Source organism: Ochlerotatus camptorhynchus, unplaced genomic scaffold (assembly GCF_037179485.1).
Source record: "Ochlerotatus camptorhynchus isolate MF236.1 unplaced genomic scaffold, CSIRO-AGI_Acam_v1.1 ptg000179l, whole genome shotgun sequence".
Classification (NCBI taxonomy): Eukaryota; Metazoa; Arthropoda; class Insecta; order Diptera; family Culicidae; genus Ochlerotatus; species Ochlerotatus camptorhynchus.
Window position 1 is genome coordinate 820,034 of NW_027040669.1, and position 27,502 is coordinate 847,535.

The 27,502-nt window shown below is 41.1% G+C and overlaps 1 protein-coding gene across 1 annotated transcript in view; it reads left to right on the forward strand.

Annotated features, from left to right (window-relative positions):
* The window catches only part of LOC135701903 (uncharacterized), a 211,382-nt gene that overhangs the window by 128,520 nt on the left and 55,360 nt on the right, over window positions 1-27,502 (forward strand). The window contains exon 2 of the mRNA XM_065222850.1: window positions 11,759-11,819. The gene's annotated coding sequence lies outside the window, so the exon portion shown is untranslated. The remainder of the gene's footprint in view (window positions 1-11,758; window positions 11,820-27,502) is intronic.

Sequence of the window (27,502 nt, forward strand, 5' to 3'; positions counted from 1 at the left end):
GGTAAGTCGCAAAGATGCTTGAATCGATCCGCTACTTCTGCAAATCGCAGTTGCAGGAACTTTTCCTTGGACCCTTGGGCGGAAATCGACACATCGAACGACCTTGAATCTCGTTCTAGCCGACTCATACCCGACGTCCACTTGACGAGTATTGGCTTCCAGGCACCGCTCAGCTTCATATGATCCGCTACGCTGTTCTCCATCAGGGAATACGAAGAGCCCTCGTCCAAGAAGGCAATAACATCCATGGTACGCTTTCCGTTGTAGAGCTTAATCGGAACCACTCGAAAAATAACAGGGTGCTGATCCGAGTTGTGTACGCGGCAATTCGTTGATAGCGGCTCGGTTGAATTCGGCGGATGGAGGAGGATGTGATGACGATCCTTGCAATCACCGACGTTGCAGTGTCCTTTGAACCGGCAGCGCGTTTGTCCGTGCTCGTTGAGACACAGCTGACACAACTTCCACTTATCAACAATTTTGATTTTGTCTCCCCATGCTAGCATGCACCCCCGGCATGGTTTGCGGTTTTCGATTTGACCTTCACCTATATGTTGTACTGCTGGCTGGTCCAACGACTGCTCGATGCTCAAGTGTGTGTTCAAGAAACCATCGTGTTCTCTAGCTTTCGGCTTCTTTTCCTTACGATCCCGGTTGGGTCGACTTTTCAATTGCGGCTCGACATAGAGTGTGGCCTCAGTTGCTTCCGAAACTATTTCGTATAGAAAATCTGAAAACGTGCTCAAGTTTACTGCAGCTTGCTGGCATTTGTACCTCACCCATTCCATTTTTGTGCTGGATGGCAGTTTCTCCACCAGTTCGGTGATAAGCATGGGGTTCACGAGATGATCCATCAGTCCAGACGCCACTAAATGATCGCACAGTTGTTGAACGACCATGCCATAATTGATGAACGTCGTCAAGTGGTCCATATGCGGTGACTCTGCCTTCCTTGCCTTCTGCATCAGAGAATGGAGGAGCTGTTCCGGCCTTCCATAAAGAAGTCGAAGTGTGTCGATCACTCTGGGGACCGACTCTGGAAGAAGCAGCCTGCTTCTCACGGCCTCCAACGCTTGACCCTTGATGCTCTCCTGGAGTCTTCCGAGGTTTTCGAGGTTTGAGTAGTTGCACGCATTGTTCCCGTTGTTGAAGCTGCTGATGAATAAGGGCCACTCTTCCGGCCGTCCGGTGAACACCGGCAACTTTGCAAACGGGCCCTTCCTTGCGGCAATCTGAGCTCTCGTTAGCTCCGGTTCTGCATACTGCATTGAATGATTCTCGATGCTACCGTTCAGACCGTGTGATACTGGCACACTTGGGTTTAGCATAGGATAAGGTGCAGTATATGGAGCTGGGAATGGCGCTGGTATTGGTACCGGTGTTGCCGGAATTGACACTGGAATCGGAACAGGATATAGCGGTGGTCGTGTATTTGGGATTGGCAACGGATTAGGTGTTAGTGTAGCTGGATTTGGAATCTGAGGCACCGGTAAAGGTGACAGGGCTGGCTTTTTGATCGTTGGTAGTAGAGGGTTCCTGAGCGGCGTGTTTTCCTCCGAGACCTTTTCGAGAAGCGATTCATTGTGGTTGACGTCACCAGGCTGCGGTGCGGTTTTTGGTGTGGAGTATTTTGGATATGCACCCCGATTGATAGCGTTTTGCTTCTTCCTCTCCATTTTCTCCAAATCCACATTCGTATGCACCTGATGTCCGCCAACAGCACCCTCCTCCTGGTTCGAAGGATCGTACTGGAATTCCTCGTACAATTCATTCCGCTTTTTGTTAAACTCTGCTTCCATCGCTTTCCTTCGGTCCAACATTTTCCGCTCCAACATAAGCTGCATCTTCTTCTTTTCTTCCTCCCGCTTCCTGTCGCTCAAAGTTCCGCTGCATTTGTTCCAGCGCTAGCTGAAACTGCATTTCAGCGTCATACTCTTCCTGATTGCATTCCGTTGGCTCGCTTCCAACCATCAGTGGATCGGTTGGGATGAGAGGGTTATTTTCCGTCGACTCCGATACTTGAACGATGGTATCATCATGGCTTGGAATATTCATGGCACTTTTGCAATCTTCGCAAGTCCAAGAAACGTTAATGACCTCCTCGGTCACTCCCACACACTTGAAGTGAAACCATCTCGTACACTTCTCACAATAAACCATATGGCTATCTACATGATTTGGTTGCTCGCAAAGTGCACAAGCATACCCGGTGATTTCGGGGTTATGTCCAGCTTCAACGTCGGACATCTCACATTGATTTTTGAATTTTGTCCAGATCAAATAATCAGAAAATACACTTTCTTGAAGCAGGCCGTAGCTTACAGCTCAAAACTGTAAAATTTATTTATTAAATACAATGAATTTAACTTTAATTATTCCACTTACATCAAAAATCTTCTGGCTCTTTGAACTGGCAAATTCAGTTGATCAGCTTTGCTGTAGTCTATACAATTAAATTGCATGATTTAATAATTTATAAACATTAGTTTAACATTACTTATGAATTTTTACAATTACAATTTATTTGAAATTCACTAAATAAACAAAGTTTTCAAAAATATTTGTGCTCCTACTAATTTAACTATCTCGAAATTCTGTATATCCTTTTAGACTTAACTTTTGCTAATATTCATCCTCCTCGATTGACACCTGTCACGGCCGCGCCATGACGTTTGTCCTTATCCTCACTTATCGACAGGCCCGTCAGTGAACCCACTGGTGTTGTGCCCAACGGTGGTTGAGAAAAGTTTGGGCAAGTTTCGAGGGTGCTTCATAGATGAATCGATAATAGTTTAGGCAAGTTGTAAGGCATGTTCAAACCATCCCTGAAGTTCCCTCAGTACTTCAATGAAGTTGCTTCGATACTTCAGAAATTCGCTTGGCAGTTTTTTTTTTAAACCTCCCGGTTTAATGCTCAACTTTTGCTACTTTCAACTAGCCTATTGCTCACTTTTTACATTTTTTTTCTCCTGAGCAAGCAGGTTTAATGGTAATCTCGCATTAAACTATGGGAGCTTTCCCTTATTTTAGAGAGCGTTTAACGGCGCCGGTGGTGTAGTGGTAAGCGTGATTACCTCTCACCCCAGCAGGCCTGGGTTCAATCCCAGTCGGCGCCGCCGGGATGTTCTGAGGCATAACATCTCTGATCACGCCTTCCTTCGGATGGGAAGTAAAGCCGTTGGTCCCCGTAGGTAGGGTCCAGGTGTGGGAGCTGCCTTCCTGGCACGTCGGTAGCATTGGTGCTCAGCACGGAAAACAAGATCGACGGAAAAAACAAACCGAAGGAAAAAAAAAAGAGAGCGTTTATTAGGCCGCCGTTTTATTATAGAATTCAAGAAGCTGACCTATGTGCTCTTAAAGTTTCAAGATAAGGCTTCTTTAGAGATTTAGCTCATAGAAGCTTGGAATACTAATTGGACAAAATACAATCTTTTAGATCTTCTTTAAAATTAAAAAAAGCATGGAACTCGTTTCCATCTTAAGTAAACCATAAAGATCTAGAGTAAGAGTGTTGTACGCGATGAACGCTTCCAATAGGAAAACGAACGACGTCATCGAATGGCGCATCCTGATTGGCTGACGCAGCCGATGAAAGAGTATAAAAGTAAACATCATTGTATTTCATGTTTCATTCTGTATCCTGCATTTAGCCATTGAAGAGGAAGCAGCGAATAAAAAGGCAAAATTGAGAACAGTGTCTCATTCTTTTCGTCCGAGAACGGAGATTTCCCGAGCATTCGTGCTTCGTCCAGTTCCTGTTCGTTCATCCACTGGTTGCATGTGGTGATCGATTCATCTTCCATAAGTTCCACCTAGTGGACACTTTTAAAAGAGTTGAACTTTCCTGTTTCCCTGCTCATCGGAGCCTTGTGTTCGGCAGTTTTGCCGTGGTCCTTCGAGAGAGAGAGAGATTTATTTCGCTGGTGGCTGTAGTGGTTACAGCTGTTGGCAGCTCAACGACTGGTGGCTGAAGAGTTATCAGCGACCCATCGTTCCTACGCTGTCCGCTGTGGTGTGCGCAGCCAACGGTGCATCGTCCCTTCGCTGGTAGCTGTGGTGTGCACAGCTGTCAGTGGCTCATCGTCCCACTACTGGTGGCTGTGAGGTGCACAGCTGTCGGTGGCTTGATCACGAGTTGTGTCGTGGTCCTTCGTTCGAGAGAGGCATCCCGTCGCTGGTGGCTGTAGCGTGTACAGCCATTGGTGACTCTTCGATCCCGTTGCTGGTGGCTGTGAAGTGCATAGCTGTCGGTGGCTCGATCACAAGGTAGGTTTTCTCTGTGCTGTTGTGGTAAGGGCAATGATCTACCCCAAGAGAGATTGAGTACATAACATTTGGTCCTCACGAGCCGGATATCAACCGGTGTGATACGTCCATCCGCGAATATTCGTGACCCTTCCTTCCAACGAGTTTGTGCCCGAATGAGTAAAAAGTGTTTGAAACCTACGATCGTAGTACAGTAGTACCCTTAAAAACTGTGAGTTGAGAGTGAACTGTAGTGAAAAGTGTAATCATGACGAAATTGAAGCAATTAATTCATCAACGAGGACAAGTAAAGGCGCGAGTGACAATGATCATCCAGAAGCTAAACGAAGCTATGGATGAACCTGAAACAGCGAGCCTTTCCCAGTTGAAGGCTTATGAGAAGAAATTGGAACTACATTATTCGGAGTATGCGGTGAAGCATGACTTGATCGTGGCTCAGTGTACTAGTGAAAACATGGAGGATCAGGACAATAAGTTGGACGAGTTCGACGAGCTGCACACGGAGGCGTTAGTGAAGCTGAATCAACTTTTGGAGTTACTTCGTGCTGATCCACAACCTAATAATGGAGTTCCCCGAGTGATTGTGACTCAGCAACCTCTGAAGACGCCGATCCCAACCTTCGATGGGAAGTACGAAGGTTGGCCAAAATTCAAAGCTCTCTTCAATGACTTGATCCGAAAGTGTGGCGACTCCGATGCAACTAAACTGCAATACCTGGACAAGGCGCTGATCGGTGAAGCTTCCGGTATCCTTAATGCCAGAATTATCAACGACAACAACTATCAGCAAGCATGGGAGTTGTTAGAGGAGCGCTTTGAAAATCCGAGAGTGATTATTGACACCCATATTTCCGGTTTATTGTCGATGAAACCGATAGCCAAACAAAGCTTCAAGGAGCTAAGAAACCTTATCGATACATGCAATCGCCACGTGGAAGGATTGCGGTTCATGGAGCAGGAGGTTGTTGGAACAGCCGGTCTAATCGTGGTGAAGCTACTTACAATGTGCCTTGATGGAGAAACGCGAAAGCAGTGGGAGCTCACCATGGAGCACGGAGAACTTCCTGACCTCGAAGAATCCATGAAGTTCCTAAGAAGTTATTGCCAGGTACTTGAGAGATGTGAAGTAGACAAGGCATCCTCAGCTAAGGCAGCTGTTAAGCCTTCTATGATGGGGAAAACCAGCTCATCGCAAAGAACCTCCAATCCAGCAACATCCAGTTCACCGGAGAATGTGTGTGAAATATGCGCGGGTCAACACTGCAATTACAAGTGTCCTTCTTTCTTGAGCATGAGTGTTGATCAGCGTGTTACCAAGGTGAAGCAAATCGGACTATGTTTCAACTGCCTTAGGAAAGGCCATCAAATCAGGGCTTGTCCATCAGATAAGTCATGCTCGAGGTGTTCCAAAAAGCATCATACCATGTTGCACTTCGAGCAGGTGTCCCAAGCTGAGCCGAAGCAGAAAACTCCAGGTGGAACATCCAAGCCGCAGGAGATGCAGACAGCAGCAGCTGTTCTTGAGGATCCTGTGTCTACAGCCTGTTCCAGTATGCAACAACGAGCGAAACAAGTGTTTTTGATGACCGCATTGGTGAATGTTACGTCAAAGAGTGGAAGGAACTTCAAGTTGCGTGCTCTCTTCGATTCCGGGTCTCAGATCAACCTGGTTTCTGAATCTGCTGTAAAACTGCTAGCGCTTCCGAAGTATCCTGCCAACGTGCCAGTCGTAGGAGTGGGTGGCGCCAGATCTCAAATTCGTCATCGTGTGATCCTGAAGTGTTTCTCCGACTACAACGATTTCCAAAGTGACATGGACTGTTTGGTGACAGCTAGAGTGACAGGAAAGATTCCATCGGTTCCAGTTGACATCTCGGAGTGGAAGTTCCCGAGTGGTATTGTGTTGGCCGATCCAAGCTTCAACGAACCGAGAGAAGTAGACCTACTGATCGGTGCCGAGCTGTTTTTCAAAATCCTGAAACAAGCTCAGCTGAAACTCTCTGATAATCTACCCGTACTGTACGAGACTCAGTTCGGATGGGTTATTGCCGGTGCTTTAGAAGAGTCCGAGGAGGAAGTCGTCAACGTGCTGTGCGCCACAAATGAGGATCTGTTGCTGAAGAGCATTCAGAGGTTTTTCGAGCAAGAAGAACTTCCAGAAGAAAAAGTCCTGACGAATGAAGAGCAAGCGATAGAAGATCACTTCTGCAGAACTTATCGACGAGATGAGGATGGCCGATTCGTGGTTCAACTACCGTTCCGTGAGTCCATCAATGAACTAGGAAACTCCCGATCATTAGCGTTGAAGAGGTTCCTGTCAATTGAGAAACATCTAACCAATAAACCCGAGATGAAAGAGATGTACCAAGAGTTTATGCAGGAGTACAAGGACCTTGGTCATTGCCACGAGATCCGTGAGGAAGACGATCCGCCTGGCCAACAGAGCTACTATTTGCCACATCATGCTGTACTTAAACCTACAAGTACCAGCACAAAGTTACGTGTTGTATTTGACGCCAAGGTGAAGTCTAACGGATTATCCCTCAACGAAGTTCTGATGATTGGACCGAAGATTCAGAACGATCTGTTTACAATCCAATTACGTTTCCGGATGCACATATATGCATTTTCTGGAGACGTTGAGAAAATGTTTAGGCAAGTGAAACTTGATCCAAGACAGACACATTACCACAGAACTTTCTGGCGTGACCAACCGATGGACCCGATAAAAGTGATGGAGTTGTTAACGGTGACCTACGGGACGTCTCCTGCATCGTTTTTGGCAGTAAGGTCCATGGTTCAACTAGCGAGAGAGGAAAGAGCCAACTTTCCTGCAGCTGCAGAGGCGATATTAGAGGACTGCTACATGGACGATATATTGAGTGGTGCCCCAACACTTGCATCCGCGAAGCAACTGCGAAGTGATATCGAGGAGCTTATGATGAAAGGAAAATTTCCTATCCGAAAATGGTGTACCAACGACGACGAAATTCTTGAAGGTGTTCCGGATCAAGACCGTGAAAAGCTAGTTCGAATAGGAGATTCTGGTACCAACGAAGCGATTCGAGCTTTAGGTGTTCTGTGGGACCCAAGATGTGATCAGTTCCTGTTTTGGAGAAGCCCGGAAGTGATGCAACCGGATGTGAAGGTGACTAAAAGGTATGTTCTCTCACAAATCGCCAAACTGTTTGATCCCCTTGGCCTCATATCACCTGTGATCGTTTTGGCTAAGTCCATCATGCAGCAATTGTGGGCTGATGGTCTGGGATGGGACGAGAGCCTAGAGGGCGAGTTGTTGAGTAGATGGGTGACCTTACATCAGTCATTGGTACAACTGAACGAGATACGAATACCGAGATGTGTTATGGCTCCTGGAGCTCAACGTATTGAGATTCACGGCTTCTCTGATGCGTCGTGTACTGCTTATGGTGCATGCGTTTATTTGCGTTGTGTTCAGGAGGACGGGGCAGTGTCAGTTAGGCTGCTTTGCAGTAAGTCAAGGATTGCCCCTCTGCGTCGTCTCACAATACCTAGATTAGAGCTGTGTGCCGCTGTGGTATTGGCCAAACTGGTTAGTGTAGTGATCCCTATTCTGAAAACCGAATTCCACGATATCAAGCTGTGGTCTGATAGCCAAATTGTGCTGGCATGGATAAAGAAGAATCCGGATCAACTTCAAGTCTACGTCAGAAACCGAGTTTTGGATATTAACAAACTGACTAGTTCCTACGAGTGGAAGTACGTCAGATCCGAGAATAATCCTGCGGATTTGGTGTCCAGAGGGTGTTACCCTGGTGTGTTGCATCGTTCTGATATGTGGTGGAATGGTCCACTATTTCTGCAAGATGTTAACTACGATATCCAGGAGACTCCGGTGATTCAAGATGAAGAGTTACCAGAAATGCGACAAGCTCAAGTGTGTAACCCAGCGGTCGATGTTGAAGACGATCCGGTATTCGAGCGGTGCGGATCGTTTTCCAAGCTGCAACGTGTACTGGCGCAGGTGGTGAGATTCACTCGACTGATACGAATGAAAAAGGAGAATCGTAAACATGCTAGATACATTTCTGTGCAAGACATGCGGAAGGCATTGGATTACATAGTAAGGATTTTGCAGAGGACCGGATTGAACGAGGAGATCCAGTGTGTTCAGCGTAAGGAGTTGCCGAAGCGATTGGCGAATCTTCAACCATTCCTGGACGAAGAAGGTTTCCTTCGCGTCGGCGGGCGTCTACAAAACTCTAAATTACCGTATGACGCCAAGCACCAATTACTTCTTCCACGCAATCACCGAGTGACGGAAATGTTGATTCGTCAATATCACGAGGAGAGACTGCATGAAGGGCCATCCGGTTTGCTGGCAGGAATAAGGCAGAAGTACTGGTTGGTAAATGCTCGATCTGCCATCCGGAAAGTGACTCGAAGCTGCGTAAAGTGTTTCAGGACTAAGCCGAGAGGAATTCAGCCCTTAATGGGAAATTTGCCGGAGGAGCGTGTGAATGTAGCAGCAGCGTTCGAACTCACTGGTGTGGATTACGCCGGCCCAGTGATTGTGAAAGAAGGAAGGTATAAGCCGAAACACGTAAAGGCATACATTGCACTGTTTGTCTGCCTTACAACGAAATCGATTCACCTTGAATTGGTTTCGGATTTGACAACCGAAGCTTTTCTCGCCGCTTTAGATCGTTTTATCAACCGTCGTGGAATGGTTCGTAAAATTATGTCAGATAACGCGACCAATTTTATTGGTGCTTCGAAAGAACTCCACAAATTGTACTTGATGTTCCGTGACGAGACCGCAAGAACGAAGATCAACGATTTTCTGCTCAAACGAGAGATTGAGTGGGAATTCATTCCGCCTAGATCACCCAACTTTGGGGGTTTGTGGGAGGCAGGAGTAAAGGTTGTCAAGTCCCACATATATCGGACTTTGGGCAACGCAATTTTGACGTTTGAGGAGTTCGGAACAGTATTGACCCACATCGAAGCCATAGTGAATTCCCGACCCTTGTATGCACTGTCTGAGGACCCGAACGAGCCGCTTCCGATAACACCTGCTCATTTGATGATTGGAAGACCATTGGAACCGATTTTGAAGCCGTCGTACTCCGATGTAGCAGTGAACCGTCTGTCCCGCTATCAGTATATGAACAATTTGCGTGATCGGTTTTGGGCAAAGTGGTCGCATGATTATCTATCAACGCTTCAATCGAGGGCAAAGTGGACAAAAAGTGAACCGAATGTGAAAATGGGTACTATTGTGCTACTGATGGAAGACAATCTACCAGTTCAGTCATGGAGGTTGGGTCAAATTGTTGCACTTTACCCGGGAAGGGATGACGTGATCAGAGTCGCCGACGTGAAGACTGCAACGGGAGTATTCCGGCGCTCCATTCGGAAGTTGGCGCCTCTTCCTATTACCGACAACGACCAATCGAAGATTTCCGCTTTTGGAATGGTATTCCAACCGGCGGGAGTATGTACGCGATGAACGCTTCCAATAGGAAAACGAACGACGTCATCGAATGGCGCATCCTGATTGGCTGACGCAGCCGATGAAAGAGTATAAAAGTAAACATCATTGTATTTCATGTTTCATTCTGTATCCTGCATTTAGCCATTGAAGAGGAAGCAGCGAATAAAAAGGCAAAATTGAGAACAGTGTCTCATTCTTTTCGTCCGAGAACGGAGATTTCCCGAGCATTCGTGCTTCGTCCAGTTCCTGTTCGTTCATCCACTGGTTGCATGTGGTGATCGATTCATCTTCCATAAGTTCCACCTAGTGGACACTTTTAAAAGAGTTGAACTTTCCTGTTTCCCTGCTCATCGGAGCCTTGTGTTCGGCAGTTTTGCCGTGGTCCTTCGAGAGAGAGAGAGATTTATTTCGCTGGTGGCTGTAGTGGTTACAGCTGTTGGCAGCTCAACGACTGGTGGCTGAAGAGTTATCAGCGACCCATCGTTCCTACGCTGTCCGCTGTGGTGTGCGCAGCCAACGGTGCATCGTCCCTTCGCTGGTAGCTGTGGTGTGCACAGCTGTCAGTGGCTCATCGTCCCACTACTGGTGGCTGTGAGGTGCACAGCTGTCGGTGGCTTGATCACGAGTTGTGTCGTGGTCCTTCGTTCGAGAGAGGCATCCCGTCGCTGGTGGCTGTAGCGTGTACAGCCATTGGTGACTCTTCGATCCCGTTGCTGGTGGCTGTGAAGTGCATAGCTGTCGGTGGCTCGATCACAAGGTAGGTTTTCTCTGTGCTGTTGTGGTAAGGGCAATGATCTACCCCAAGAGAGATTGAGTACATAACAAGTGTATTAAAAATGAAAGCACTGAGTTCAAAAAGCAATATAATAAATGTAAACAGCACGGCAACCAAAACATGCCACATCATGACGCGTGACCTTACGTGAAATTGGAACGTTGCAGCTGTTTGTTGGAATGCTTGCTTCATAACATCAATTTAAAACGGCAGCAGCATGCATCTTTATGCTTTTCCCTTTCCATAATATATGTAGATCAAGACCCTCCGGAGGAAATGTAGACAGCAGATATTGGAAGAGACAACCATCAGTCCGAGCAGCAGCATCCAAGCCTTCGGAACGACAGCTGTTCGGTTCAATGCAGGCGTGCAATTTTCCTATCTATGTACTTATATTGATACAAATTGTATGCAATGATTGGAAGGGCTGTCGGAAGAATGTTGAAACAAAGTAGCGATGATTTTTTAGTGAAATCTGTCGCTTTTGAAATATGGAACTTGTTACCTTCGGAAAATGACAAAATGCATAACCTTTCAAATCGTAGCAATGTTGTCTGCCTTGATAGGATAAGAAAATTCTCCAATTCAAAGGCAATCCCAACCGAAATTGCTTGAACTTTGAGTGAAACTTAAAGTGTTACCAGACTGGAATAAAGCAAAATTCTATCGCCTGAAAAGAAAATCACAACCACGGCTGTCAAGCAACAACAGAATCATAAACGAAAGCAATCGGCGCCGGCTGTAGTGGTGGTGGTGCTTGAACCAGTCGCACATCTGTCTCTAAAGCATACAATTTCACTACCCCATCCAGGCTGCAATCACACCGCAACTCTCAGCTCAGCCCAGCTGCTGCTCTTGTTCTCGGCCTACCCTACTTTTATAGTTGTATGGGCTGGTTTGCTTTTTCGCCTTACTGGCTTTTTTCCCCCTGTAAGTACGAGGGCTGAACCCCTGATTTCCATTTGCCGTACAACCGTTTGCAAGTCTCGCGCGCACACATCCTTTTAATGAAAAATAAAAAAAAAGGTTCAAATGTGTGCTAGTCATAAATCGTGGCACCTCCCTTCTTTTGGTTTTGATTTTGCTATTGTTGTGCGTTCAGATTCGAGTTGATTCGGAAGCGTAATATATGTGAGAGATTTTTCGAATGTATTAGAATCGGTAAATTTAAGTTTCCAGCAGGGACGCATTTACGGTTGAAAGTTGCCCTACTAACCAAATCATTTTCGTTTGCTCCACAGGTTCTCTGGATGTTGGATCTGATGCTGGCGGAATAAACTCAACAAATCCCTATTTTCAAAGGTAAGATAATCTAACCAACCTGGCTCCAGCTCTGCAGGCAACTTCTTTTCAACGAGACGGCAGTTGATTCTGACTTTTTTACTGCACCACACAACAGTTGTACATTAAATATTGTTGTCGGTACTGATTCTATCTTTAGACATGATGGCACCGTTCGCCCTCGTATAGGAAGCAGACGACGATGGTGGTTGTTAGAATTCTTAAATCAACTCGCATATCCACTTTCACGCGCTCGGTGTATCCTTATGCGTTCTCCGTATCGTTTGTCGTTGGCATCAGAAGCTTATCGGATTATTTCATTCTTAGCGTAGTCTTTGCAGTATGTACGTGATGGTGCTCTTTCGTACTGCGTCTGTACCGTGGCTATGTGCAGATTGTAAATTTTCCGATAAACTTTTAGAAAGCAATCACAACAATATATACACACAACCCATGCTTCTTTTAAGGTAAACCTGCAATGTCATAATCATGCCCCGCATTTTCACCGCTTTTCCGACCCCTGGATTCTGAAAACACGTGTTACGAAGCTAACAATGTGCTGAGAGCACTGCTATACTAGGGCATGAGGGTGGTTCAAACTTTCCATTTCACTCCACACACAGAGCGCAATCGAATCCCAAAACAGGTCCTAGTCATCCTTCTTCAATTAAAGCCAATTTGATTCACACAGCGGACAGCTTGGACCACCCTATTGGACGCGGTATTTTCGGTCGTTTTTACTACGTTGAACAACATTGCGAATACTGCCAAACAGTTGTTGTTGTTATTGTTATGGGGGTTATGTTTCAGCCGGTACGAGACGTAAATTTGTTTGATGTAGGGAGTTTCGGGTGTAAGTTACACTCGTGTGCGTTGTGTACCCAATGCAACAATTTCCATGCTTGGATGTTTGTCACTGATTGTTTAGGAGATTTTTGAAGTTTGTTTTTCTGGCATAGGTATGTTTTGGCACTGTTGGCTGAGAAAGTTTTCCGAGTCGTAAAGTATGAGGTTTCGCTCTTGTTTACATTTTGGGTTAACTCCAATGTTGTAAAGCAATGTAGTTGGGGGGAAACAAGTTGCATTCCCAAAAGAAACTTATGAAAACTTGGATACGGATTTTATATTTTTCATCCAGCCTTTGATGAGCTTTTGCCTGGTCTGAACTTAGTGTACTGTGAAGCATTTTCATCGTTATTAATTGTGAACTTTATGTGCCAATAATGAGACTATCTGAGCTCCATAATCATCCATTATTGCCATATCAGGGTTTAATTGCCCTTTGATAAAATGAATTTAATCGTAAAGGAAGAAGTCTCAGCTTTTCAACCACGCACAGTGAGGGAAAAAGGAACCCAAAATCCAACGTAATCAAAGGTTGCTGCATTGGAGCCCTGAAAAAGAGCTTTTCTTAAGTAAACAAAATGTGGAGATTCGAATTGTGATGGTTTCATATTGTGCAGACCTGGTGTACAATGCTAGGCATAAATACGATAGGCATAATGGATGGTTGGCATAATGCACGTTACCCGGTTCCAGGAGATTAGCAAAAGCAGAGCAAAATAATATCTAATGTTACCATCAATATAAGTTGTGTGCTATATCCTGTTAACAGCTTTTTGTGCAATAAGAGCATAATTTGCAATTGGGATGAAGTTTTGAAAACTAAATTAAATTTTAAAAATAACACAAAAATAACAGATTGTTTTATTATAACATAATGAGACGATAAAATGTTTTCCTTGATTTGTTTTCCGTACTGAGTATTTTCTACCTATCGACACATCAAATCATAGACTGGAGACCAACGGCTTTACTTCCCATCCGAAGGAAAGCATGATCAGAGATTAAATGCCTAAGAAAATTCCGACGGCTCCGACTGGGATTAAACCCAGGCCTTTTTGAGTGAGATGCAGTCACGCATACCACTGAGTTATTACTATGTTATTACTTTATGTAAACTCAACCAAATATGCCCACGCAAGCAACACCATTTGTTTCTCAGCGAGTAACAACAACCTTAGTGTGACTAATAGACGGTCTAAATTATGGACAACGCACCACATATAAAACTTCATTGTACCTTAAAAAGCGCAGAAGGTGGAGTTTTTTTGCAACTTATGTTTGTGGCATAAGGTGTTGCAAATAAGGTTCATGTAACATGATATTTGAATAACACAAGTTGTAAATGAGATTTTTATTGACTTAAATGCAATGTTTCACTGAAATATTTAAAACAGTACTGTGATGTTTTCGAATACATGTAAATACTTTACAAGTAACAATCAGTTTTTTTAAACCAAATAAGCGTTTTTTATGCAGTACCGATCGATCCTATTAATTTTAATTTTTTAGCTGACAGAAAGTTTATTGTACGCAAAAATGCTTAAAAACTAAGGGTTGATGCATATATTATGTCACGCTCTAAGGGGGGAGGGGGTCTAAGATTTTGTGACAAGCAATGCATTAGGTATAGGAAAACGTCACGATAGGGGGGAGGGGGTAATTTTTTGCTCGATTTAGCGTGACATAATTTATGCATGGACCCTAATTTGAAGAAGTATTTGATGCATATATTTAAACTTAAACATATTTTTTAAATAAAATGAATGGTATTAATTTTTATCAATTTCAAAAATCAATCAATCAATAAGTAATCATCATCAGTTGTGGGACTCGCATGACTCCCGGAAACAAGTAACAAAAATTCAACTCCAAATAAATAAACCAGTCAGCTGCTGCGTATAATCAATTTCAGGTCAATACATAAATCCTTGCTTTTTTACCCCTTGGTCGATCATAATATTACTATCCAATAATTAGTGAATGGGATCGATATTTTCACGCTTAAAGTTCATACTTCAAACCCTAAGGATTTAAACTCCCAGTTTATTGGGTGAGATTCGATCAATAGTTATTGACGTTTCACGCTGAGTACCCTCCGTTTTTGTAAATTTCTCTTTCTTCTGAGTAGTTAGTTTTTTTTTTATTAAAAACTACAAAGAACAGCCCTATGGGGATGTGCGCAATAGTAACGTAGGACTACGTGGTCTTATTTAATAAATCTTGTTTGTGCAGAAGCTTGTGTAGGAATAGGAATTTGAGCGGGGTTCTCTCCAGTGCTGATTCTTTAGTATGACGCGCATGGCATAGATGGCCCACAGCGACTTACGAAGAGTTACTGATTCCGATCAATAGCGGTGCGGCTTCTTCCTCCTTCTATGGATGCTCATGTGGGCTGCAGCTCACTGCTTGCATGCAGCCTTTCGTTGTGTACTGGAGAACAATGTTCAACGCCACGTGCCCAAAGCACTGCTGCTGCTGATGCCAACGACCGGACACCACCACACACGGTGATTGGAACCGTATCCGATCAGCGGTTAAGAGCAGCCTTTATAGCTAGCTGCTTACGGGAAGCCTTTCGTTGTGTATTGGATAACACGACCACTCAACACGTGGTGATTGAATAAACACCGTTTGGGGAGACCGGATGGAATTCAACTTTGAAATCCGTGTTAGGGAAATCGCTTTTCGCAGGCAATCGGTGATAATTTTAACTATCATAGCAACAGTAGCACATTCATGCAATTTTCAATAGTGACATTTTGAAAAAAAAATGCCTTTAATTTAGCAGATGCGTAGAAATATTTCTGATCGATTTGTGATAAAATTATTGAAATTGATCCAGGGGCAGCTGAGCTATTAACGTTCAAAATCTTTCATAATTTTGTTACATGTTCCATTTTCGGTTTTCACAAAGTGTACCCCCATGTTAAAATCACAGACGTAGTCCTACGTCAAAAGTGTTACTTCCCCTTTCTTATGGTTCAAATAGTCATGTCACGTGGTGTTTGGTACGGTTGTTAGTTTAATTTTTTGATTTTAAATTTGTGTCAGGTCGGTTGACAAGCCGTTTAAGCGTGTTAAAATTTTCTCCTTGAATATTTTCCCTGAAAGCTAATAAAAATATCCAGTAGAATGTTATATTGCCGAATTTTTCATTGTAAGAGTATAAAATAAAAGAAACCGGATAAATAGAATCTGAAATACCGTCAAGTAGTCAGTCGCATGGGTGCTCAATGCTCATACTATATACTACATATATACCGGACATGAACAGAAGAGTATAAATTTAGTATTTCTCACTATTTAGCAAAAGTTATAGAACTTACTTAAAAAAAACTACAAGGGACAGCCCTATGGGGTTGTATGCAATGATTCTACGTGGACTACGTGGTCTTATAAAATAAATGTTATTTGTTATCTGCCCACCCATTTAGAGTATTTTATCATACACTTCATCTGTTGTGCCTTTTTACACTAAATTATGCTTTGTATAGAAACAGCCGGTAGAATATCAGTGTCCACTCAGCTAAAGCTCCTCCACTTTTTAGTTTTTCTCGTTTAACTCCTTCTCTAAACAAGTTGGTAAATTTTAGCCCTTAGCAGAAAGACACTTCACACTATTTTCGCCGAATGTATGATCCTGTTTCACGTCATGGTTCTTCTCTATGCCTGTTAAGATAAATTAGTACTGTTATTTATTTTCTCTACTGCGCTAAATTAAACCACTAGAAATAAGAAGGGATGTTGGCATTCGAAAATGCCGATAAGCAGAATTGCAACCCAAGAACCAAAAGCGGTACTATGCTAGTTTTCACTGCTATGACGACGACTTATAAGCAAAGGGATGAAAGCCAATTCTCTTCATCGATTTCCTCTTTAGATGACCATGGCTTCACTAACCTATTTCGCACTTTTTCTGCTATGCTCTTCTATCATCCAGAACAACAAACGTATCAATGAATGTGTTTGCCGTCGAGTTATTAACGAAACAGAAAGTCGATTAAGAGAATCGATCAAAATCACTTGCACCCCTGCTTCCAAGTTTGGTTACAAGATTACAACTCTGGACAGCATTTTGTGTGGTCGTTGGGGGTGTGTGGTTCTGAATATGTCGATGAGTTTGCAAAATGTTACGCAATTGCATCCTTCCTATTCGCACACGCTCGAAGATCGGAGGCGAATGCCACTTCGACTTGTTTCGTCTACTAACGACTCTCTGATGACATCGTTGAGGAAGCAGCAATGCTACATCGACATGTTTCGCCTAGAAACGATTCTCTGGTGACTGTGTTGGGGAAGCAGCATATGCATGAACGTATTTGGTGGATTTGTTATTGCTTCGGTTTTGGACAAAGCTTGACATTTACCACTTTTTCAATAGTTTCTCGTTGAAAATCAACTGTACAATTTGAAAAAAAAATTGAAAATCAACTGAATACTGTTGAGAAATGCGTAGAAGTTTTTCTGATCGATTGGTGATAAAATTATTTAAATTGGTCCAGGGGCAGCTGAGTTATCAACGTTCAAAATCTTTCATAATTTCGTTACATGCTCCATTAAAGTGTACCCCCATATAGAAATCACAGACGTAGTCCTACGTCAAAAATATGATGCTCCACAGGGATTGGCTACTTGACGATATATCACTTTAAAAAAAATGCCGAGTTTATTATCAGTGTGGAGCTCAAAGTGTTAGTGCTTGATTGACTTAGCCATAATTTCTGCTTCTCAAACTTTTAGGATGAGACAAAGGAAAAGACTACTACTGAGTGGGGTTAAGAATATTGCCCTTCTCTCACTTCTTCTTGACTGCTACAGTATGTGAGTAAGTGCACCAGAAGTTGCCCAGTAACGCTTGGTAGATTACCTTTTCGTGGTGCGTTACTGGCATTAAGATCTACCACCGAAGCCTGGTTCGAACTACTTCAAACTAGGGGAACAGAATTGTTTTGTAGTCGAAGGAACACATCTTAGTCCACATCTTGTTGATAGTGAAAAGACTCGGCTTTGTCCACCGAGGATGATCTTGAAACAAGGAAAAAAATGAGTTATGTAGTTATTTTTCATCTACGTGATTCCTAATCTTTTATTCGCTGTTCTCTAGTTTAAAGTGGTTAAGACTAGGATTCTGATGCATGGTCATTATCGGTTTTATTGCTTGATTTTGTTGCTAAGGAATCCGTTTTTGACTGCAAAAGAGGCACGCCTTTGGAGGGTGCTCCAACACTTCAAAGGTTATAAAGAGCGGGACCTTACAATTAAAGTCGGATCCTGGTAATAAAGGCAAGAATGACAACTGTGTGTGTGCGTATTCCCTCTAACCCCCACTGGCCGGCAGTGTTATTATGGAAGAACTCTCTCTACAATTTCGCGTTTACGGTCATTGTAGACCGCTTTAGTCCGGGAGTTAGAAAGTGATAGCTCTATTGCAGATCCAGCAACCCATTTCAGAATGTCTGGAGAGTCACGCCTATTCCGAGGTTACTTTCACTTACAATAAGCGCCGCATGTATGTATCACCGTTATCAAATGGATATTGGTATTACATATACACTTCCAGGTTCGAAAATATTCTTCCCAAACCTGGCACGTAGGGTGGGTGAGCCAGTAGTGGAGGTACTAAGCCAATAAATATACGATGTACACCCAATTTTTATACGTCAATCTATACCTTTAACTCTATTTTGATAGAAAAATATTACATTGTAATAAAATTGCATAACATTTTAGAAAGATCGTCCTCCATTAAAAGGAACACTGTTTCAGTAGTTGTGGTAGTTGCTAACTTTGGTTCCTATAATAGTGGTTTCTTATGGGTTCCACTATTATAGAAATACTACCGCAACTATAGGTGCAAAGGAGTGAAAATCTTAAGGAAAATTAATTATTTTCCGTCACTTTTGGGCATATTATAAGTTTGAAATATGCAAATATGCTTTATTATAGGAGAGCTACCGATGAAAAATAATCTTATCCGGATCCTCGTCACTATTCCGGTACAATCTTCATACTGCAACTATAGGTACACCACTATTACTGGAACACCTACCCTATTTAGTTTATGCATTTTTTTTCAAATTGTTAAATGTATTTGGACTGGTTACACCATGTTAATTCGATCCTACAATCCATGGGTTTCGTAATTTTGATTTTCTGTCAGCTTTGCACGAACACAATTTTCTTGCATTACTATGGTCATCTGGGAGGAGGTTCGCGTCTAGTGCTTTCCCCAGGAACAGTTCGCGGCCACAAACTATCTACTATCCCTTGGGCGTATCCAGCGAGGAATCTTTCATATTGCTCGCAATCTCCGACCCCGGCGAGAGACCAGCAGCCAGACACATTTGCAAGCGGAAAACTTGCTGATTCACGGCAATGTCGGCCACCGAATCACCACCAAAACTCGCAACGGATACATTATCAACACGATACCGAACAATGGAACTGAAGCTGCGTCTTATATTTTGGAGGTTAGATTCAAGGTCAACCCAAGGCAAGAATTACAACTGTATCAAAACTGATTACTTCTTCATTTCTCAATAGTGATGGAGTAATACGACATGCACTAAACAAAGGACACTGGGTATACCAATTTTGGTCATACCTCAGAAAAACATTTGAATCACAATCTTCGTGTGTTTTGTGGGTGATTTGTATGTGTACCCCGATCAATATGATTTGAATCAACAGTCTTAACAGATCTTAAGACCTCAAACTTCCGTGGAATTCTGCCACCAAAATTAAGATTAGCTTCCATGCTATATGTTTTCGGAAATTTCGTTTTGTGAATTTCACGGAATAGGGGAAATGGATGTAATGTCGGCCTAAATTCCTCTAATTTGAGACCAAACATAAATTCAGCAGTCGACTAAATTTTCAATAGATAGATGATAGATCATAGTGGTTTACCACCCATTGTAGCACGGAAACTAAGTCCGACAGCAGTGGGCTCTCTTCTCTGTTTGTCTTGATTAAGCTTAATAAACTCTGATTGTCTTCAACATGTCGCTGTATGAAGGGCCAAAAACGGATTGGGTGGATCGATATGCAAAGTCGCCTATACGCATCTACGGAACAATAAAGAATCTCCTTCCAGCAACTTGATGAAAAAAACAAGCCCCCAAATAGGAAGATGCCGCAATGAGTGGGGAGAAGAGCCCGCCCTTTATCCACGAAGTGTTAGCATTCCCACTCTCCTCGTCCAAATCGCTTCAATCGGGTACCCTGTTGGACCGTCCCTTCCCTTTCCCGTTGATTGTTATGATTATTGTCAATAATACTTACATTTCGATGAAGATCGTGATACTTATCATTACAGAAACCAATCTTGAATCGTAGACCAGGTCCATCAACAATACACTCGTTCCGAGAAGGGGTTCATTGTCATCTTCTTCTTCTTCAGGTTCGCTCATCACCCGGAATGAAGGCTCGGTGTAGTTTGTAATATCAAACAGTGTTACATGCAAACGAAAAGGAGATACAATCAGGATTAGTTTTTTAAAGTAATAGTAATCTGAATACCCAACTAACCATATCTCAGTGACATTTTCTCACTCTGAACCTATATTAAAAGCTATTTTGTGATTATATGGCTACTTTGGTACTCACATGAAATGTTGTGCAAGTACCACATGTTCAACAACGCCCAACTATAGAAAGCTCAATGTTAATACCATTTCCTTTTTGAATCAGCGTACACCAACATGATAATCTTCTAAGAAACACCTAAGAATGTATAGAGATAAATACAGTTATAACTGATGGTACTATGAGCCAAAGGAATTAAGTGATGAACAAAAGGAAATCTTTGAAAAAGTAAGAATGATCCTAAAAAAGAGCATACGAAAGATACAAAGTATTATAATTTGAGATTCACTGTAAAACCTATCGGAAATAGTAGTGAAGAAAAACTATTTCATTTCCCAAAAAAGCAAGCATTTTGAATCGGAAAGCTGGTTGACACGTACTCACTTTCCTGCCCAAATTATTGATAAACTAGGTTCCAATTGAGAGGGTTCGAAGGAAAGGGGTGTAAGTGACTTTGATCGATTCTCTTCATCGACTTTCTCTATTGATAGCCACAGATGTATAAACAGATTTTGCGCTATTGCTGCCACATAGTTCGATAAAGGAGGTTCTCATCTCGTATCCAGAAGATAGGAATCAAGGAATTTATTTTCATATAAATTACTAACGAGAGAGAAAATCGATGAAGAGAATCGATCAAAATCACTTAAACCCCTTTCCTTATTTACCCTCTCAGTTGGTATGAACTGGAGTATCCGCTAATCAGCAACATCCGGAATCAATAGGACTCCATCACCACTTTTTATCCATTAGGAATTCCAGCTTCACCGTTAATTGTTTTGCTTCTGATGGGTGCTCACTAGCAAGTACACTTCTGGCAAAAGTACCACTATCAGTAAAAAAAACTTTCAATTGATGATGTGTCGTGAAAAAAATTGACGTTTGCAATCGTCTTAATTTTCAATAGGGACCAAAAATATCCATTAGTACCGTCCCAATGACGCGTTCATCTAGATAAAATTGATAAATAGCAGATTTTTAGCGATGGGCCCAATCTTTGATCCATAGGCCAACATTCCGTTCCGTTTCGTAATGACCATGATAAATCTCATATCGCATACCCTAAATGCCAGCAAAAGTTTCGTCTTGAGCAAAGTTTATGGAAATGGTGAGTTCTACAATTTTATAAAACATTTCAATATCGAAAATCGTCAGTCAATAAAGTAAATGACGTCCCATCAGTATAATTTAGGGACAACCCCTTCATCAGATGCGCCTTCTTTCAAATGAAAACTTCTCTGAAAACGCCAAATTGATGAAACATCATCTCCATGCACTCTTTATGTTTTTACCCTGAAATTTACCCATCCCACTGCGCAGTGTAATCAAACATTTGCACAACAAGGGCATCCCTACATTTTCGAAGATATTCACATTCCATACACCACATTCAACCGAACAGGGAATGGAATTTAGAGGTAGAATTTGATCTCAAGCGTGAGAGATATAGGAGTGGTGCTGATTTCAATTTCAATCTGGCATCCGTGAACTACGAACACGTACGACTGATAAACCAGCACCTCGGACACAACTTACATGCACACACTTACGCTGAACGACTCACAAGGTGAGAACCACTCTCGCTAAACAGTTGCATTCCAATTCGCAAACCATCACCTTTTTAAAGCACACGTCCTGCAGATATGCAAGAGAGATAGTGCGATACCATCTGGATGCGAACGACCGTCTGCCAGGGTCTGTAGAAGGATCTGCCAACTGTCAACCGCTTCACCAATGCAATGCATACGACCATGACCGTAAAGGTGTATTCAGACTTGAGCGAGAGCGAGAGTAGCGGAGCGGACTTCGGGTATTCGGGTGCGTTCGGCTCTCTGAAGATGGCTTGATTGCTACCACGCCACAGCGGGCTTCAAAAAATACGTTCCCGACGATATTTTTCTAGCTCCGCTTGGCGGAAATTCTTGCTCTCTCACTATCTCTGCATAGCATCGGCCGAAGAGAACGAGAATTGACAACATAAAAAAATAGGTAGGTACTGCATGACTGCCGGAGTAAGTCGATATCCCTTTTCTTTCATTGCACGCGCAGCTCAGCTGCGGTGCTATTTAGATGGAGGAGTGCGCAGCTTAGCTACTTCTGCATGCTACTATGAAGAGGTTAGCATCCGCGTCTATTATGTCGTAAGAACCAGTGTTACGAATGGGCAAAAGGGAGCACGGGCCACTCACCGGCTCTTATAATTCAATAATACATTATTTTATCATTTCTGTACACTTCAAAAGACGATCTTAGAAATTTAGGAAATAAATACAAACATTAGCAAAGCCCTGCAAATTTCAAAGAACTTCGTGAACTTCAGAAACATTTAATAACATTCACAATACAACACTAAATTTCTTAACAAATTTCGGAAGTTCTGCTTATATGCGATGTTTCTTACAATTCGACAAGCTACTCAAAGGTTTGTATCTTTGAAAATTATTGAGTATTTATGATGTTTGCTGAGTTAAAAAAAATGTTTCAAAACACATGTGAAATACACAAAATTAAGGTGAATTGTTTTGAACTCTTCTGAAGCTTACAAGAATGTTTTGAAGTCCACAGATGTAATTATTCCATAGACCTTCAATTCATTCATTAGCACTCTTCTGGTGGATGAGTAAGTTCAATAGCTCAAATTGTGCGTCTTAGATATTCTGATAAAATAACAGGATGATCAGGAATTATTCCACAGACCTTAAAGTGATCAAATACCTGCATAATGTTCTCATGATAGTTTGGCAATTCTTCTAGTCGATTCGGTATTATTCTGCAGATTTCTAATTATTCGATAGATAACATCATGAATCAAAGATATTCTATCAAGATAGTCGGTTGATCAGGCATTATTCCAAAGACCTGCTATCGATCAAATACCAGCATAATGTTTTCTGGGTATTTTGGCACTTCTTCTGGTTAATTAGTAATAATGCTGGAGATCTCTAATTGTTCTGTAGATCAAATAATGCTTCTAAGATATTCTTGCAAGGAAGACGGTTGATCAGGAATTATTACAAAGACCTTCCATTGATCTAATACCTGCATACTATTCTCTGGGTGTTTTAGAAATTCTTCTGGTAGGGGAAATGGGTCTAATGTTGGCCTATAGATCTAAGATTGGGCTCATCACTAAAAATCTGCTATTTATCATTTTAATCTAGATGAAAGCGTCATTGGGACGGTACTAATGGATGTTTTTGGTCGCTATTGAAAATTTCTGCAGATTTCTTGTTGTTCAATAAATCAAAGCATGCCTCTTAGATATTTTTGGATGTGAATCGGTTGATCAGGAATTATTCCAAAGACCTTCAATTCATCAATTACCTGCATAATGTTCTCAGGGATTTTTGTTAATCCTTCTGGTTGAGGAGTTATTATTCTGCAGATCTCTAATTGTTATGTAGATCAAATCTTGCACTTAAGATATTCTTGCAAGAAAGTCGGTTGATGAGGACTTATTGAGCTTCAATTGATCAAATACCAGCATAATGTTCTCTGAGCATTTTTCAAATTCTTCCTATTGATAAATTATTATTCTGCAGATTTCTAACTACACAAGTTTACAAAAAAAACTTGAATCTTTGGCTAATGATTCTTATGTAAATCGTGCGCTGAATAAAAAAATGTGGTTGAAAAAATCTCAGTAGAATAGTTTTTGAGATAAAACTAAAAAATTAAAATTGACTTTAAAAAGTGTGTTTACTAATATACAAATATTTTCGGTTTTAATGCGACTATATCAATTATTTTAACGCCAAAATAAAGGTCAGACTATTGTCTTTCGATCAACTGAAAATCAATTGGTAGTGAGATTGATGGTATTGTTGTTTATTAATATTTTTTTAGCTGCAATTTGCCTTCCTTCAAATAACAACTGAAGTGCGGTAAAAATATGTAGAACTGTTTCAAACACACCGTTGGTACTTGAGCGGTCGGCGTTCATCTCTTTTTGTCAGTGGTGTCGGGGGGGGGGGACACCCCTCACCATCCCTCTCCAAGGGGGGAGTTTGGTAAAGAGAGATGATAAACCGATTTGTACCTTCCTAAAAAGTTGTCCTAGCTCGCTACCTACTATCTATATGCAAATTTTCACACTGCCGTACTCTAAACGGAAACAACAATTCTATACTTTCTCCTCCTCATCTATCGTATAAAAATTACCACTTTAGTCTGTTATTTGAAATTAGCATCTTCAACTATGAATTAATAGTTTGTTTATTTTTTTATTTTTTGCATTTTTCTAAGAAAAAAATAATTTCTGCTAAGTTTTTAAGCAGTGTAAATACATATGCAGGGCTGGTAGCGAGTCACTGTTTAGTGACTTGGTCACTTTTTTCAAGTCATTCACTAAAAAGTCTCTTTTTTTAATGCCAGGTCACTAAAGTAACTTTTTCTTGTGATGAGTCACTAATTTAAACTTTTATAAACGTGAATTTATTTCAAGATTGATCATTCTTCTGAATAGGCCTACATTTTGTCCTATTTTTTGAACAATTCGAAATTGACGACCTTGTATAGAGTTTTACATTTAATCGTTCTTCTCGATCTACAGGGTGTCAACTCATTTGGTTAAATAAAGTTCCCTGAGTTTTCCAGGTTTTTCCATAACTTTGGCGGATAATTTCCAGGTTTATAATAAGAATGCTATTTATGAAATGTGTTGAAAATATGTTTTAACGCAAACGTTCTTAAGACATGACAATCAGTTTTAAAGAAACAGCTTTACTATTAAATCCATTAAATGTTGAAGTTGAGCACTTACTTCATTTTTGTAAGTCTAAGATCACAACATGTTTAATGCCTTGACGTTTCGTATTAACAAAAATGAAGAAACTTTAATGAAGTTCTATTGATATCAGAAAAGCTAGATTTAGAGATCTTTGAGGAATTACAGAGATCTTAAGGGGAAGTCCCCGAAACTTTAAAAATCTTTATGGGTGAGTTTAGATAAATTCACGATAGTTCCATGATGTGCTGAAATAAAATCGAGAACCCTCAAGATGTTCTAAAAGATTCATTAAAGAGACCTTCAGAAAATTTATGAAAACTTCAAAAATATTTCAGGAACTTCACAGAAATCCAGAGAATTCCAGGGATGTTTAAGGGTGTTTACAAAAATTCCATTTATTTTAAAGCAGAACCGAGATCTTCGTTAGAGTTGAGAGTTTTATGGATGCTCTGAAAACATCAAGACAGATCAGAGAATTAAAGAGCAGTTCTAAAAATTTCAAGGAAATTGCAGAAACCGTAATTTACGGAAACTTCGGATTTCTCAGAGAAAATTTTTGGAACGCAATAAAAATTATAGGAACATCCAGAAAATGTGAGAGTGTTTCAAAGGTGTTATTTAATAGAAATTTCACGATCTACAAAAAATCGAAAATTAAACTAAGTTGATTAAAGGACATCAACGAGGTTCCATTAATAAAAAAAAGTCGAGAACTTTTAGCAAGCACCGATGTTCTCAACAAATTCCAGAGAACTTCTAAGAAATTTATTTATTTTTAGATTGATTCAATGAAGTTTCAAGTACTTCGAGGACGATCAGATAACATCAGAAAAATCACATTAACTTAAGGAAATTTGCAGCGACTTACAAGGAGTTCCATAGAATTATGGGATATTCCGATAATTCTATGATTGATCCGAAAACCTTACAAGCTACAGGGAATTATAAATATATACCAGAAAATTTACCGGAACATTTGAACATTTTAGAGAAGTTAAGGTAAGCATAGAAAACTTGTGGGATGTCCAGGCTTTCCAGGGAAAATTAGTGATTTAAGGAAAAGTTCCGTGAGCGTTTATAAACTTTATAAAATATAAGGAAAATTGTTGAACTTAAAGGCAATGAAATCAATTTCAGTAAAACGGTGGGTTCATTGAAAAAATACTAAGTAAACACAATTTTTAAAATGAAATTTAATTTTTTTTAGTTCTAGTTTTCTGTAAACTAGTGATATTCAAAAAATCAAGTCAATTTAGTTAGAAAATCCGGTGATCAGGAATTATTCCAAAGACCATAAGTTGATCAAATACAAAACAGGAAATAGAATATTAAGTCAACAAATAAACAGAACTCAACCAAACTATGTACCAAAATATTTTTAGATTGAATTCATTTTTCCGGCTATTTACCGGTTATTTTTCGGTTCTCCGGTTTTCCCTGTTGGGTGGCCTCCCTACAGATTATTATTATTATTATTATTATTATTCTTTATCTACCGACTTTCTTGCAAGAATATCTTAGAGGAATGATTTGAGCTATTGAACAATATGAGATCTTCAGAATAATTACTTATCCACCAGAAGAGTGCTAATGAATGAATTGAAGGTCTATGGAATAATTACATCTGTGGACTTCAAAACATTCTTGTAAGCTTCAGAAGAGTTCAAAACAATTCACCTTAATTTTGTGTATTTCACATGTGTTTTGAAACATTTTTTTTAACTCAGCAAACATCATAAATACTCAATAATTTTCAAAGATACAAACCTTTGAGTACACACTTAAATTTTTTCGCCGAGATTCCAACAGCCGAGTAGTTCTGCAATTTATTTTGCTGAGATTCAGTAAAACAATTACCGAGACTCAGCTAACAAATAAGATTTAGCTGAGATATCAGCTAACAAATAGATATTTTGCAGAGATATCAGCAAACGTAAATGCCGAGGTAATCGGCTGTTGGAGATTTTACCGAGCTAGATTAAGTGTGTAGCTTGTCGAATTGTAAGAAACATCGCATATAAGCAGAACTTCCGAAATTTGTTAAGAAATTTAGTGTTGTATTGTGAATGTTATTAAATGTTTCTGAAGTTCACGAAGTTCTTTGAAATTTGCAGGGCTTTGCTAATGTTTGTATTTATTTCCTAAATTTCTAAGATCGTCTTTTGAAGTGTACAGAAATGATAAAATAATGTATTATTGAATTATAAGAGCCGGTGAGTGGCCCGTGCTCCCTTTTGCCCATTCGTAACACTGGTTCTTACGACATAATAGACGCGGATGCTAGCCTCTTCATAGTAGCATGCAGAAGTAGCTAAGCTGCGCACTCCTCCATCTAAATAGCACCGCAGCTGAGCTGCGCGTGCAATGAAAGAAAAGGGATATCGACTTACTCCGGCAGTCATGCAGTACCTACCTATTTTTTTATGTTGTCAATTCTCGTTCTCTTCGGCCGATGCTATGCAGAGATAGTGAGAGAGCAAGAATTTCCGCCAAGCGGAGCTAGAAAAATATCGTCGGGAACGTATTTTTTGAAGCCCGCTGT